Below are 13,924 nucleotides of genomic sequence, written 5' to 3' on the forward strand. Positions count from 1 at the left end.
AGGGGCTGTGACCACCCAGAAGGTGTATCGTTCCGATTTGCGCAAAAGCCCTGTAGCCTAACAGTAGCCCTGGATATAATCCAGTTCCACATCCCCTTACCTGCAGTTTTGAAATCTACAAAACCCTGAAAACCAAAAGCTTTAATAGATTTGCAGCAAGCTCACTTGGCAGCAAAACCTGACCTTAACTAACATGAGATTAATTACAGTCTTTATTTATCCCACTTACCACGAATACTTATACATTGTCCTGCAGAAAATATTAATGTGTTTTCTTATGGGGCACAGCCCCGTGCTCTACTGGAGTATTAGGTAATACATGCGCTTTGCACAGCATTCTTATTCTAAAATTTAAAAAATTCTGAATTCTAAAACACATATGATCCAAAGCATTCAGATAAGAACTGTGAATTTGTACTAACTGAGCCTCAGAGAACTTAAGTACACAAGGGAGCCCAGGCTCAAACTCGGTACTCGTTCTGTATCACACGAGTTCCAAGAAGCTTATTGAGTAAGACACTGATCGCTACACGGCCCAGATCCTTCCCTCAAAGGCAATGTATATTTGCAGACAGAATACTGGGTCAGAGGCACAAGAGCTGCCTTTTGTGTGGCGCTCAGGTAACACCATGCCACGCCCTACACTTGAGCTTCGCATTTCCAAACAAATCTCCAGGTGTTCTGACGGCATAGTCCAAAGCCAGATACCCTATGATGGAAGCATCTATCAACTTCAGCCTCCTTGGCAGACACAGAATCCTAGCGATACTGCAAAAGAATGAAAGCAACGAATTCTCATCGGATCTGTGACTGAGACGATCCAAATGAGAGCAAAACAGCAGGGATGGTCTTCCGCTGTGCTATTCGCATTCCGCAGTCGGAGGTCCGCAGCGGCAGCAGCGGGATCCAGTGCCAACTCCTTCTTGCAAAGACTTTCCTGTGTTTCAGAGAACGCCTGTCATCTCTTCAGAACCAAGAGTTGCTTCTGATTCTTCTGCTCCTTCAACAAAGAACGTACTTTATTCTCCTAACAGAAATAAACCTGGAGCTAGAAATCAGCAGCCAGATAAGAGTAGGTGTGCCTCCGCTCTGAAATTCTGCAAACTCTAAAATTATATTCATGTGATAAGCTCATGTCTGTATGCTTCACTTTCGAGTTTACACGTGGTGTTGCCATGCGGTGAATGTTGGAGATATGGCATCTTGTCTCCAAAATCAATGATTATCCATTATCTATTTAAATTAACTTATGCTTTTATTTAAGCAATGTTTTTAAAAAAAAAAAAAAAGATCCTTTAAAAATAATTCTGTGAATATTGAACTCAAAGTCATCTTCTGATTCACTTCTGATCCTTTGCATTATGTATACATGAATTACACATTTGTGGTTATCACTTTATATTATTTTATATTTATATATCTTCTCTGAAGAAGTGTTTATTCAAATCTTTTGCCCATTTAAAAAATTAGCTTGCTTATTCCTAAGTTGTAAGAATTCTTTATAAATTTTGTGTAAAAGCCCTTCATCAGAAATGTTTTGCAAGTATTTTCTCCCAGTCTATGGCTTGCCTTTTCATTTTCATAATGGTCCCTTTCAAAGAGCAAAAGTGTTTAATTTTGATGGAGTTCAATTTATCAATTTTTATTAAATGCATGTTATGTCACATTTAAGAAATCTTTTCTCAACCTAAAGTCTCCAAGATTTTGTTCTGTGTTTTCTCATGGAGGTGTTATAATTTTAGCTCTTACATTTAAGTCTAAATCCATTTAGAGTTAATTTCGTATTTGGTATTAAGGGTCATAGTTAAGATCATACAGATATCCAGTTTTTCAAGTGACATTGTTGAAAACACTGTTTTTCTCATCTTGATGCCTTTGTCAAAAATCAAATGACTATAGTCTACAGCCATGCTACCCTGAACAAGCCCAATCCCATCTGATCTCGGAAGCTAAGCAGGGTCGGGACTGGTTAGTTCTTGGATGGGAGACCACGTAGGAAGACCAGGTGCTGTAGGCGTAAACAAGGTCTTTGCAATCTGTGAGGTCAACCAAGGGTTGCCTTGCCTTTAAAAAAAAAATAAAAATAAATAAATAAATAAATAAATAAACTAAATCAAGTGACCACATATGTGTGGATATCTTTCTGGACTCTCTATTCTATTCCATTGATCTACATAACTTTTCTCATGCTGATATTCTGTCTTAATTACCATCGTTTCACAGTAGGCCTTGAAATTATACAGTATAATTTGCTTCAGTATACTGCCTTTTTTTTTTTTTTTTTTTATTGCACTGCCTATATACAAGGTTTAATAGACGTGGTTAGGAAAAAAGCATTCAGTTTTTCACTATAAAATATGAGTGCAGCTGTAGGTCTTTTGTGGATGACCTCCATCAGCAAATTGAAGTGGCCGATTTACTACTTTATTAAAGATCTTGCACCTATGTTCATGGGAAATATCGTCCTGTGGTTTTCTGTTCTTGTACTGTCTTCGTCTGGTGTCAGGGTAATTAATTCTGACCTTAAACATGATTTAGAATGTACTCTTTTTATTTTCTGGAAGAATCTACCATCTTGTCATTTGCTTTCTAATGCTGTATGTTCCTTTTTCTTCTCTTTACCTTCCTTTACCTGCATTTAATTTTTTAATGATTCCATTTTTTTCCACATTTAGCTTTCTAGCTATTTCTTTGCTTGTTCTCAGTGATTGCTTTGAGATTTATAAAATACATCTTTAATCTTATTATAGTCTACCTTCAAAAAACCATATGGAAATATAAGAACCCCACAACAGATTATTTCCATTAATTCCCCCTTTCCTGTTTTGCTATTGTCATACATTTTGTCTCGTCTGTTGCTTTATCAGACAGTTATCTTTTAAAGAAACAAAAAAAATGAAAAAAAATTTAATATTCATCCATTTCTGGCATTCATTGTTCCTTTGCATAACTCCAAACATCTGGTCTCATTTTCGTTCAAACTGAAAAATTTCCTTAACATTTCTTATAATGTGGGCCCGCTGACAATAAATTCTCTCATCTTTTGTTTGCTTAAAAACTCTAAATCAAATTTGAACACATGTGGCCATTACTTCTTTAAATAGTCTTTTCTGCCTCCACCCACTTTTTAGGATTCCACTTTTATATTAGCCCAGTCGATGTCCCATTTATCACTTATGCTTTGTTCATTTTTTTCAGTTTTGGATAGTTTTATTGCTATGTATTCAAGTTCACCGATTCTTAATTTTGCAATGTCTTTTCTGCTGTTAATCCTAGTGGAATTTTAATTTTAGACATAGTATTTTCTGTACATATAGATTTCATTTGGGTCTTTTTTAAAAATCTTCTATTTCTTCTTTCTTTATAATAATCATATTTTCCTTTATATTCTTGTAAGTGAAAATATATTTTTTTATCTTCTTGTCTGATAATCTGTCATATGTCATTTTGAGATCTGTTTCTATTGACTGATTTTTTACATTTTCTTACCTTTTATATGTCTATCAACTTTTATTTTGATGTCAGTATTTTTCATTTTATGTTATTGAGTGCTAGATTTTGTTGCATTCTTTTAAGGGATATTGGACATTTTCTAGCAGGCAGTTACATTACTTGCAGATCAGACTGACACTTATACAATTTGTTTTTAGATTCGTTTAGGGTGGGTCTAGAGCAGACTTTATTCTAGAGCTAATAAAGCTCTATGTGTAAAGTGTGGCCTTTCTGAGGCTCCAACTTAGTGCCCCAAATATTCAATGAGATCTTTCACTCTGGCTAGAGGAAACTCAGATAATTCCTGGCACTGTGTAACCTCTAGGAATTAATTTTTATAGAGCACCCCGGCAATTGTCCTTTCCTTGAAGTCATTCTTGTCTTGTCTTATTGGATTTGACTCTATACATGCAATCATTAATTTTCTGTCAAAGACTCAAGAGCACCTCTATCCACATTTCTGAAGCTTTTTCTTAGCCTAGCTCTCTTCACTCAGGTACCTTGCTCTGCCAGTTCTAGCCACCTTGGCCTCTCAGAACTTCAGTCTATCTTCTTGACTCAGAAAGAGTGGTGGACTGAGTCTGGGATCTCCCTCTCTGGACCAGACAGAAAGATTTGGCAATAGTAGACTGAACTGCAATTGTTCCCTTTTGTCAGAGATCATAGTCTGTTTCTGTCTGTTGTCCAATGTCTGAAAGTAGCTGTTTCCTATATTTTGTCCATTTTTCACGGGAAGGTAATTCTAGACTGTGTTGATCCCTCATGGTCCTATGAAGAAGTCTGCCTGTTGTTTCAACAGCTATAGCTAAGTCAACATCACATGGCTTACTTAGTTAATCCCTTAACACTAAGAACTCTAGTTTTTAAAAAAATTATAAATAGTGCCAAAATCAACATTGCTATAAAAGGAAAAAAACCTTTATTTTCTTTAGAGGATATTATCTTGAGATTTATTAGAGTTATCAGAACAAAGGATGTGAACTATTTTATAGTTCTTGCTGCCATATTGTCTTATTGTCCCTAGAAAAATAAATCCCATTTGTGGTGTCACTAGGCACTGTCATATGAATTCATATTTCTCCTGATTGCCAGCAATGGACTTTTTCTTTTTAATTTATTATCATTAATTGCAGCCATGAATAATGGTGCCTAGAAGATAGCTCGATTTATTATTTTTTCTTATATTGCTAGAAAAATTTTGCGTTTTCTCATTAGATAATTAAATGCCTGAATTTTCTAGTGTATAAACTATCTGTTCATCAACCTTGATGATGTAGTGAGCCAAATTATGGTATTTATATCGTAGGACCTCATTCTATTTTTGGGAATAGTAAGCTATTGTCTTGTCCTTTTCCCTCTTTTAGTTTACATGACTTTCATTTTTAAGTGTGTCTCTTTAAGTAACAGATTGTTTGGTTTTATTCTTAATTCTCTCAGTGGCTCTTTTTTTACTTAAATGTAAGCAATACATTTGTATTTTCCACCACCTTCTAAGTACATTTTTAATCGTTATAGTGGCTTGCTTCCTTATTTGCATAGCTGCTGCAGTAAGTTTTAACTTTCTTGATTTCTCTTCATTCTATACTCAATCTACTGGACTTTAAATTCCACAAGTCATATCTGTGTTGTTACCGCAATATTCCTAGTGCCTAGCACAGTGCCTGGCACACCGATTTATTCATTTAAAAAATAATTATTTGGATCCTACTACAAACGCTATCAAGACCAGGATGTAAATTAACCCAGTTATCTGAAATCTTTATAAGAATCGAGTTTGTATCTTGCGCTTCTCATATTTTTGTGGTCTGATTTATAGATATTAATGTTCCTTCATTAACCATGCCAGCTGAGAACGCAGTAGGAAGCTTATCTTTCAGAAGGGCCTTCATCCATCTCAGATTTGCAATGCCCCTCATGAAAGTTCTTGCAGCTGTGGGACTGGGGGTTGACAAATTGTTTTAGTATAATTCTTACAATTCCTACAAACCTCCTTTTGGCTTCTAAAAGAAAGGTCAACCTAGTCTATGTTAAAGATCAGGTTAAAGTCAACTTGACCTTGAAAGGTCAACCTGGCCAACCCTAGAGAAATACTGACAACTCCATTTCTGTTAGCTATGTGCCAGTTTTCCCCTCTATATTTTAAGCGGTAAACTCCAAATTTGTTTTGTAATTACATCTCTGAATGTTTTCCTTCTTCTTAAATCCTTAGAAGAGCATGAATTTAATTCTGATGTTTGCAACCTTGACCAACAGCTGTCTTTCTCTGAACATCACTCCTACATGAATTTCTATGTCATTCCCTCCCAGTGACTGAATTGAGATTGCCATTCAGGTTAGAATATTGATCTTTAATGACTTCCATTTACTCTGGCCTTTCCTCTGGAGCCCTAGACTCTGTGGGATCTGCTCGTTCTAGTTATCCAGTACCTGCCAGCACTTTAGAAGTCTGTCTGTTCGGCTCGCATCACACTGCCTGCTTTTGTGATTGGGTCTTGACTTACGTTGCCATACAGGTGTGCCTTCCACCCTTAAGTGGCTCTTTGTGCTGATGTAGTCACCCTCATTTATGCTTTGCATGAACTGCCAAACACTGGGTTCAAATGAAATCCTGTGCAGAAGTCCAGTCTAAGAAAGAGCCATACCAAGAGCGGCTTTGGCCTTTGGTGATGGTGGCGGAAGGGGGTCAAAGAGGCCTGGAGCCTTCTTAACCTCTTCTCCTCCAAGAGAAATCAGAATCCAAGGCTTCACCAGGAAGTTCTCTTATGTGTCAAGCCCACGTGCTCCTCTCAGTGCCATTCCCTGGCCACAGGTAAGAGCCTTGGTTCTGTCTGTCACGCTTGCTGCATTTTCCTTTCTAACAACCACTATTTCTTGCTTTATCCTTTACATTAACTCATATCTATCTTATCCTTTATGCTTCTTTGAGGGTCTTTGGAAATCTGGGCAGATTTGGTTAAGTTTTTTTAGAAAGCTATTTACACTTAGGGATTGTGAAGAAGCCAGGAAAAAGTGTTTTGGATTTTTAAAATACACATATGGGCTTCTTTTTATTTATTAACAGCTTTTATACATTTTCAATATTATTCCTTAAAGCAGCTGTTTCTTTGGGCTCTCTTTCACACCTGCCTGTCACTTCAGATTTCCATTTGTTAATTTACAAATCTGAATTGGGAGTTATAAAAGCAAAGCACAAGGTAATTTTACTGATTTTAAATTTTACTTATATATCTGAGAATCATTTAGAAGCTCTATGTATACCCAGCTAGGTATAGGTCACAGAGAGACCACTGGCTTATTCTCCATCCCCTTGATACTGTTTCTGAGGTGTTAGAACTAACATATTACTTGCCAAACTTATATTAATTATGTTTGTAGGTATTTCCTCCACTATTGTACTTAATATGATGCAAATGAATAACATGCGCTTAACTGGGAAAGGCATCATCTATTTATACCTCCAAAAAGTTTCAAGAAAGCCTATAAAAATGTTAATTATCTGGTGTTGGCGAAAATATGACACAAACTGATTTAAAGAGGGAAAAGCAAATAGAATTAACATTCCTTTTCTTGGATGGAAGAGAACATAACTAACGTTCAGCACTTGTTTCAAGGCGGGCACATATTCAGGTGACAAATGGCCTTTCAGATTAGTGAAATGGCAAAATATCAAGGCCGACACAACACTCATAGAACTGCAATGTAGAATATACGAAAGGGAGAAATGTCCAAACGACAGAAACACAAGGGTGGCTCAGGATCACCATAGAGTGGGAAGCTATTATCTCCATGTTTAGTTTTGGCAAAAAGGATCCAACAGTGAACTTAATCTCATTGGTAAGAATGAGCAGCAACACAGCACAATGGAGACGGTTCTCCTGCTGGGCCCTGGCCTCATGCATGCCCTTGTCTCGGTCACATTAGACCTGAGCTGCCTTGCCTGGAGTGGATCGCTCAGGGCCTGGGCAGGGGCCTCTGACAGTCAGCAGTTAGTTGGCCAACATTATTATGTTGGCGTTATTCGAGATGCTAGTTAGGCTTAGCTTATCTGTTCATTCATTCCGCACGCATCTATTGAGACATTGAAGAATATCAAGGTGAATAAATAACAGTACTTGTCCTCAAGTTGGTCACAGATTATAAGATAATAATAGTAAAATATGATAAGGGCATAGCTCAGTCAGTATCTTGGGTGGAAATCATGTTTAGATAACAATATATTATTGCTGACATGGCCATTCTATGATGACTATTATTCTTTGCTTCTCAATGTGGAAGCAAGACTCTTGCAATATATATATTATTAAAGATCACAGAGATATGACCTCCATAGAAATGCCCAATTGTCTTAATTATTCTAAAGTGAAATCCATTAGTCAACAAAGGAAACCCATGCATAGTCTTACTCTTGAATATACACTGTTAAATTAATTAAACAAGGAAGCCATTAGACTGAGGTGGTTCTAATGCTTTGGCAGCCTACGTAAGTAAACCCAATCTAAGCCTGTAAATGCCTCAAGGTTACAAAATCAAAACATCAAGGACAAGCAATTGCAAACAGCCAACTAGTCTTTAAGCTGTAGTCAATCGAATAATTTCCTTGCTTTGTTACTGCACCTTCTCTATATGTCTTTTCCCTGACTCCTGTGGGCAGAGCACCCCTAACCACTTCTGATTTGACACTGACCAATTCAAATAGATTTTTGCTCAAATAAACTCTTAAAAATTTTAATATGCCTCGGTTTATATTTTAACAAAAAACTCTTAAAAATTTTAATATGCCTTGGTTTATATTTTAACAAAGCATACAGCCAGGAATCTCCAAATATTTTCAAAAATCCACACAAAGCAAAAGAAAGTGCACAAAGCAAAGAGAAAAAAATAATAAATCTAGAGGAAATAAAGAAGATTAAAATAAAGAAACAGAAATACCAACGAGAGCTGGTATCTTCCAAGAGGTAAGAGAGGATATTGTATTCATAAGAGAAGAAATGCCAAGCATAAGGTACAAATAGTGAATAGAAAAAACTCTTGGAAATTAAAAACAGAATAGCCAAAAGAAATTCAACTGAAGGATAGAGAGATGAAGAAACCTCACAGAAAGAAGACTTACAAAAAAGATGGAAAACAAGAAAGATGAGCGAGGTGGTTAATCTACCCAGGAGGTACAATTTCCAACTAATAGAAATTCCAGGAAGATAAAACAATGAATAGGGAAATTAACAAACAGTGGAAATTTCCCCAGAAATAAAGGAGGGACTCCATGTGTTAAGCACAATGAATAATAATAAAAAAAAACCTCACCAAGAGGCATATCATTATAAAATTTCATAACACCAGAAACAAAAGCTTCCAGTAAAAGAAAATTAAGACAAGTAGAAAAATAAAACTACCATGTAGTGGGGATGGCAAGAAATGAAAAGTACAGTATAATGGGGTGTCTTTTTCTTGAAGATGAAACACTGAGCAATTGAATTTACCCAGAAGACTATGAGAAGAGGAACATGTTGGAGGCAGTGTCGAAGATCAGGAGTTTGGTTTTAAACAAGTTAAATCTATGACAGCTGTTTTAGTTAGCTATTGCTCCATTACAAATTACCCAAAACTTAGTGGCTGAAAAACACTAAACATTTTTTATCTCACAGTTTCTATAAGTCAGAGTATCGGGTGCCGTTTAGTTGAGTGCCTCTGGCACAAGGTCTCTTGAGGTTGCAGTCAAGCTATCGCTGGGGCTGTGGTCTCATTTAAAAGCTCAGTTGAGATTGATTACTGCTTCCCAGCACACTCCCAGGGGTTATGGCAGGCCTGTTTCTTGCAACGTAGGCCTCTCCATGGGCTGCCTATGACATCGTGGCAATTGGCCTTCCCCAGAGTGAATGATCCAAGAGAGAGCTAGAGAGAGTAAGCACCAAGATGGAGACCACAGTCTTTTATTTACATAATCTCAGAAGTGACATCCTGTCGCATTTGCTACATTCTATTCACTAGAAGTGGGTCAACGTGCCCAGCCTGTCAGCACTCTAGGAAGGAGGATTACATGAACACACGAACACCAGCCGGTGGGGTTCATTGGCTATCCAAGTGGCAAGGTCATGTGGACAGTTTGAACAAAATCTGGAATTTGGGGGAATTAATCCAGCTGGAGAATCATCATCAGAAAAGTACTTATTATGGGGTGTTAGACATCTTAGATTATCTTAAAAAAGACTGGAGGCATCAACTCTGGGCTAAGTCTCCAGGAACACCTACCAGAACCGTACTGCACTATTCTGGTGAGGGATCTGCTATGGTCCACCTGCTACAGACCCCAGAGAAACGTTGCCTCTGCCTCCCCCAGTGCAAAATAGATGCCAGGTGTCCTAGCAGTTTCCTCGAGTAACTGACTTCAGAATCCAGGTTCTCAAAGATGCCTGTTCTATGTCCAAGTTACATGGAGCTAGAAAACGTGACTTTTTGAAATCTCTGTTATGGGATGATGGACTTAACATCATGAAAAAGTATCAAAATATAAAGAGAGTGTTTGAAAGATGTGAACTACTCTTCATCACATTCTGGAAGGAACCAAGATAATCTAGCAGAAATTGGAGATTGTAAAACAAATCTAAGAGCCGCAAAGAGATATGGAGAAATATATCCATTAAAAACTCCAGGATCTTAAACCAAAAGAATAAGAAGCAGTTTGCGATAAAGATATGAATGCAGAAATTAAGAATGTAATAAAGTAGGTGGAAGAAATAGATGAGAAAATCTCCCAGAATATAGAACAAAAAGACAAAGAAATGGAAAAATCTGAGATAAAAAAGATAAGAAACACACAATCTCAATCCAAAAGAGTCCAAATTTAACTAAGACTCTAGAAAGAGAAAAGAGAAAATGGAAGGCATAAAACTATTAAAACAATTTTTTAAATCCTCAGAATATCCAAGATAAATATAAAGATGATAATGATTAAATTAATTTTTAAAAAGAGCAAATACTGTTATAGTGCTTACTTTGTACAAGCAGCTATTTTAATTACTTCATATATATAGCAAATTTAATCTTCACAATAGTTCTATAAGTTAGCTATTATTATTATTATTATTATCACAACTATTATTTTTTAGGTGAAAACACCGAGAAATGTACCCATGGATACATAGCTAGCAGGTGGCAGAATTGAGATTCAAACCAGCGTCTGGCTTAGTAGTCTTAACCACTACTTCATTTTTCAGTGACACTAAATTCTAGAAGGCAGTAGAAAAATACCTTTGAAGTTCTGAAGGAAAATTATTTTGAATATAAAAGTATTCCAAATATTAATCAAGTATTAAGGGAGTATAATACATTTCCAGGCATACAAAAACTCAGATACGCAAAAATCCATTTTCAGACATGCAAACATCTACATACTTTTTCTGGAAAAAAAAAATGATTTACTGTGGCAAAAGGAAAAATAAATCCAAGGAAGACAATGACATGAGCTCCAAGAACAGTGAAACTAAAGGTGACAAAAAGTAATCCCAGGATAACCTCCAGGCAAATAAGCTTAGAACATCAGTGTATTTTCATGTACTCAAAATATATGAAACAACTAGCTGGGAGATATTGGTGGTAGGGTAAATTTTTATCCCCTATCAACAGGGAAAAAAAAGAAAATAATTTTAAAACTCCAGGGGGGAAACTGTACAAGAATATTAATTCCAAAAGCAGAACAAACCATAGCACGGTTCAGAGCACTCGATGGAATTTAAGGAAAGAGAATAGATTTGCCTCTGACTTGGAATATCTCCTCTGACGGCATGAGTTTGAGGGGCAGTGCCATAGGATTAGATTTCCTATTCGGTGCATCCAGTCACCCTGCTCTGGTTCTGCATTAAACAATGTTTAAACATAACTTCCTTATGTTTATGTCTAAATAACACGTCTATTTAAACACAACTTTCTTAACTCTGTTTTCCACTTAGATAAACTTGACAAAACAACAACACAGCAAACAGGACTTGGAAAGGAGAGAGGGAGAAGTTGGGGAATATGCAGGGGCGCAAACTTCCTTATCTTATCTATTGGTAAATAAACAACATCTAAAGATTATGGATCAAGAAACAGAAGTTTAAGTATAGTACTTAAAGTTATAAAAGTATCCAAAATAAGAACCAGTCATTAAAAAATATAACCAACAAAATGAGGAGAGTGTCAGAAAAGAAGATGGTATGAATTAACTAAAATTTGCATTTTTCACATCGATTATTAGTAGATATTGCTTAACACCAAGAAATCATGAAGCAGAGGGATAAGCACATATAGGCATTCCTTGTTTTATTGTGCCTTTTTCCACTGCACGTCATAGATGTTGCATTTTTACAAATTGAAGGCAAGACCATCCACCAGCAAAAAGTTGATGACTCACGTTATTGTGATACTCGCCTTTTTGCAGTAGTATGGAAGTGAACCCACAGGATCTCCAAGGTCTGCCTGTAGTTTAGAGCTATGGAGGTAGCCATGAAAAGACTTAGAGACTGAGATTAGTCAAAAGGGCTTACCTCTGAGCAGTCGGACAAGGAATGGGGAGCAAGACTTTCTCTCCACAATGTTTGAATTTTTAATTTCCAAATGCATCTTGAAAGAATCCCCAAAGGGTGATGCTCCCATTCAAAACACTCAGGAAATTTGGAACCACTGACCAACAGCCATAAGCACTGGCCATGTGGCTCCTACTTCAATACTTCGGGTAGGAAACTCATTTCCAGGAGGCACCTCTTTCAGTGTGGAGCCAATTTACACTCTTCCTCTTGGACGGAGACAGATAAGATGTCTGTGTCTTTGCCAGCCAGTGAATTAGGCCTGGAGAGGGACTGCAGGTAGAATCTGATGTCACTCACAAAGAGACTCTGGCTGACGCAGCAAGAAGACAGGACTGCTTCAGCCCCGGGTGCATCTGAGAAGCCATCTCCTTGCTGTGTGGGACACGGCATGGCGCTGGCTCAGGAATGGAGCCCTGCCCTGGCCACTCAAGGTCCTGCAGCTTTGAGACTCTGCGAGACAGTGCCTTTAGTGTGGACCCCAGTGCTGTCAGTTCAGGTACTGGCACCACCAGCAGTGATGATGCCCCTTTCAAAGTAGTGTCTTGGCTCTGAGCATTGAACAAGGTGACCCTGAGCTGAGGGGCCTGAGAGGACTATTGTTGAAGTGAGAACTCCCAGGGACCCCTAGAAATAAGTGAGTGAGGCTTAAAGAGAGGACGCTGGAGGTGCTGAGATATGCAAATTGATTAATGAGCAGGAGACATTTGAGTAAGTACTGTAAACATATTGTAAACACGAGATCTTATTTGCACTCTCAGGTTGGTGGGGGCTGGGGAAAGGCGAACTATATTTACTCAGCTTTCAATTACCATCATCATCGTTATCATCCTATTCTGCAAAACCTCATAATAGCATTTGTGCTTGATCTCAGCTTTATTTGGGATGCAAAATGTTTTTAGTGTGTGTCTTACCCCAACTTCACCATTCTGGCCTTGCTACCCACAGTGTAGTCCACAAACCGGCAGCATCAGCATCACCTGGGACATTTTCCAGGAATACAAAATGTGAAGCGTCATTCCAAGCCTACCGAACCAGAGTCTTCATTGTAACACCCACCCCCGTGATTTGCATGCACATTGATGTTTGTAAAGCCCTACTCTTGAGTAGTTCTTAATCTGGCTTCACTTTAGAACCACCTGGACAGCCTGGGCCCCAGTTTAAAGCAATTGAATCAGAATCTCTGGGTGTGGAACCAGGCAGCAGCTTTTTATAAAAGATTCCAGGTGATTCTAATGGTCGCCTAGTGCTGAAAACCTGTGCTCAAAAGGGTCAGTCTGACTAGATTTCAGAAAAGCTTTCAGCATGACCACCTTCCTTACAAATTCATATATTCATCCCTTCTCCTTGTCTCTACCTCGGGCTTAGCTACTTCTGGATAAGTAATCTTTGTCTAGTGATTGATGGGGACCAATCATGGAGGAAGATAAGGAGAAGTGAGCTCAGTTGATAAAACGGAGAATGAGGAGGCCGGCCCTGATACCAGCAAAATCTTGTGTCAAAATGAAATGAGTGATAGGGAAAATCACAAAGAACCTTGGTGGTTGGGCAGAAAGGTCCACATAATGTGGTGGGGCAAAAAGGAACCAATGAAGATTAGAGAGAGATGGGAGGGCTATGATGAGGAATGATTAGAGTTAAGTTTGGTCAACTGAATTGATCTGAAAATATGTATTTACCCATTTAAAATCGAACATTGAAATGATGATACTTCGGGCATTCTTCTCAGAAAACTACCTACCGAGGTGTTTCCCATACAAATTTGCTGTGGAGCCAATAATGAAATCCAATAAAGTCTTGCTAATTACAACCTCTAATGAATTGTGAGACTGCCTAATCCTCAGTCCAGAGCTTCGTATAGTCAATAAGTGTGC

The 13,924-nt window shown here is 37.7% G+C and overlaps 1 pseudogene; it reads left to right on the forward strand.

Annotated features, from left to right (window-relative positions):
• Nucleotides 1-1,898: 1,898 nt before the first annotated feature.
• LOC111736027 lies at nt 1,899-2,017 on the forward strand (annotated as a pseudogene).
• The last annotated feature ends 11,907 nt before the right edge of the window (nt 2,018-13,924 follow it).

Source organism: Pteropus vampyrus, unplaced genomic scaffold (genome assembly GCF_000151845.1).
Source record: "Pteropus vampyrus isolate Shadow unplaced genomic scaffold, Pvam_2.0 Scaffold16, whole genome shotgun sequence".
NCBI lineage: Eukaryota > Metazoa > Chordata > Mammalia > Chiroptera > Pteropodidae > Pteropus > Pteropus vampyrus.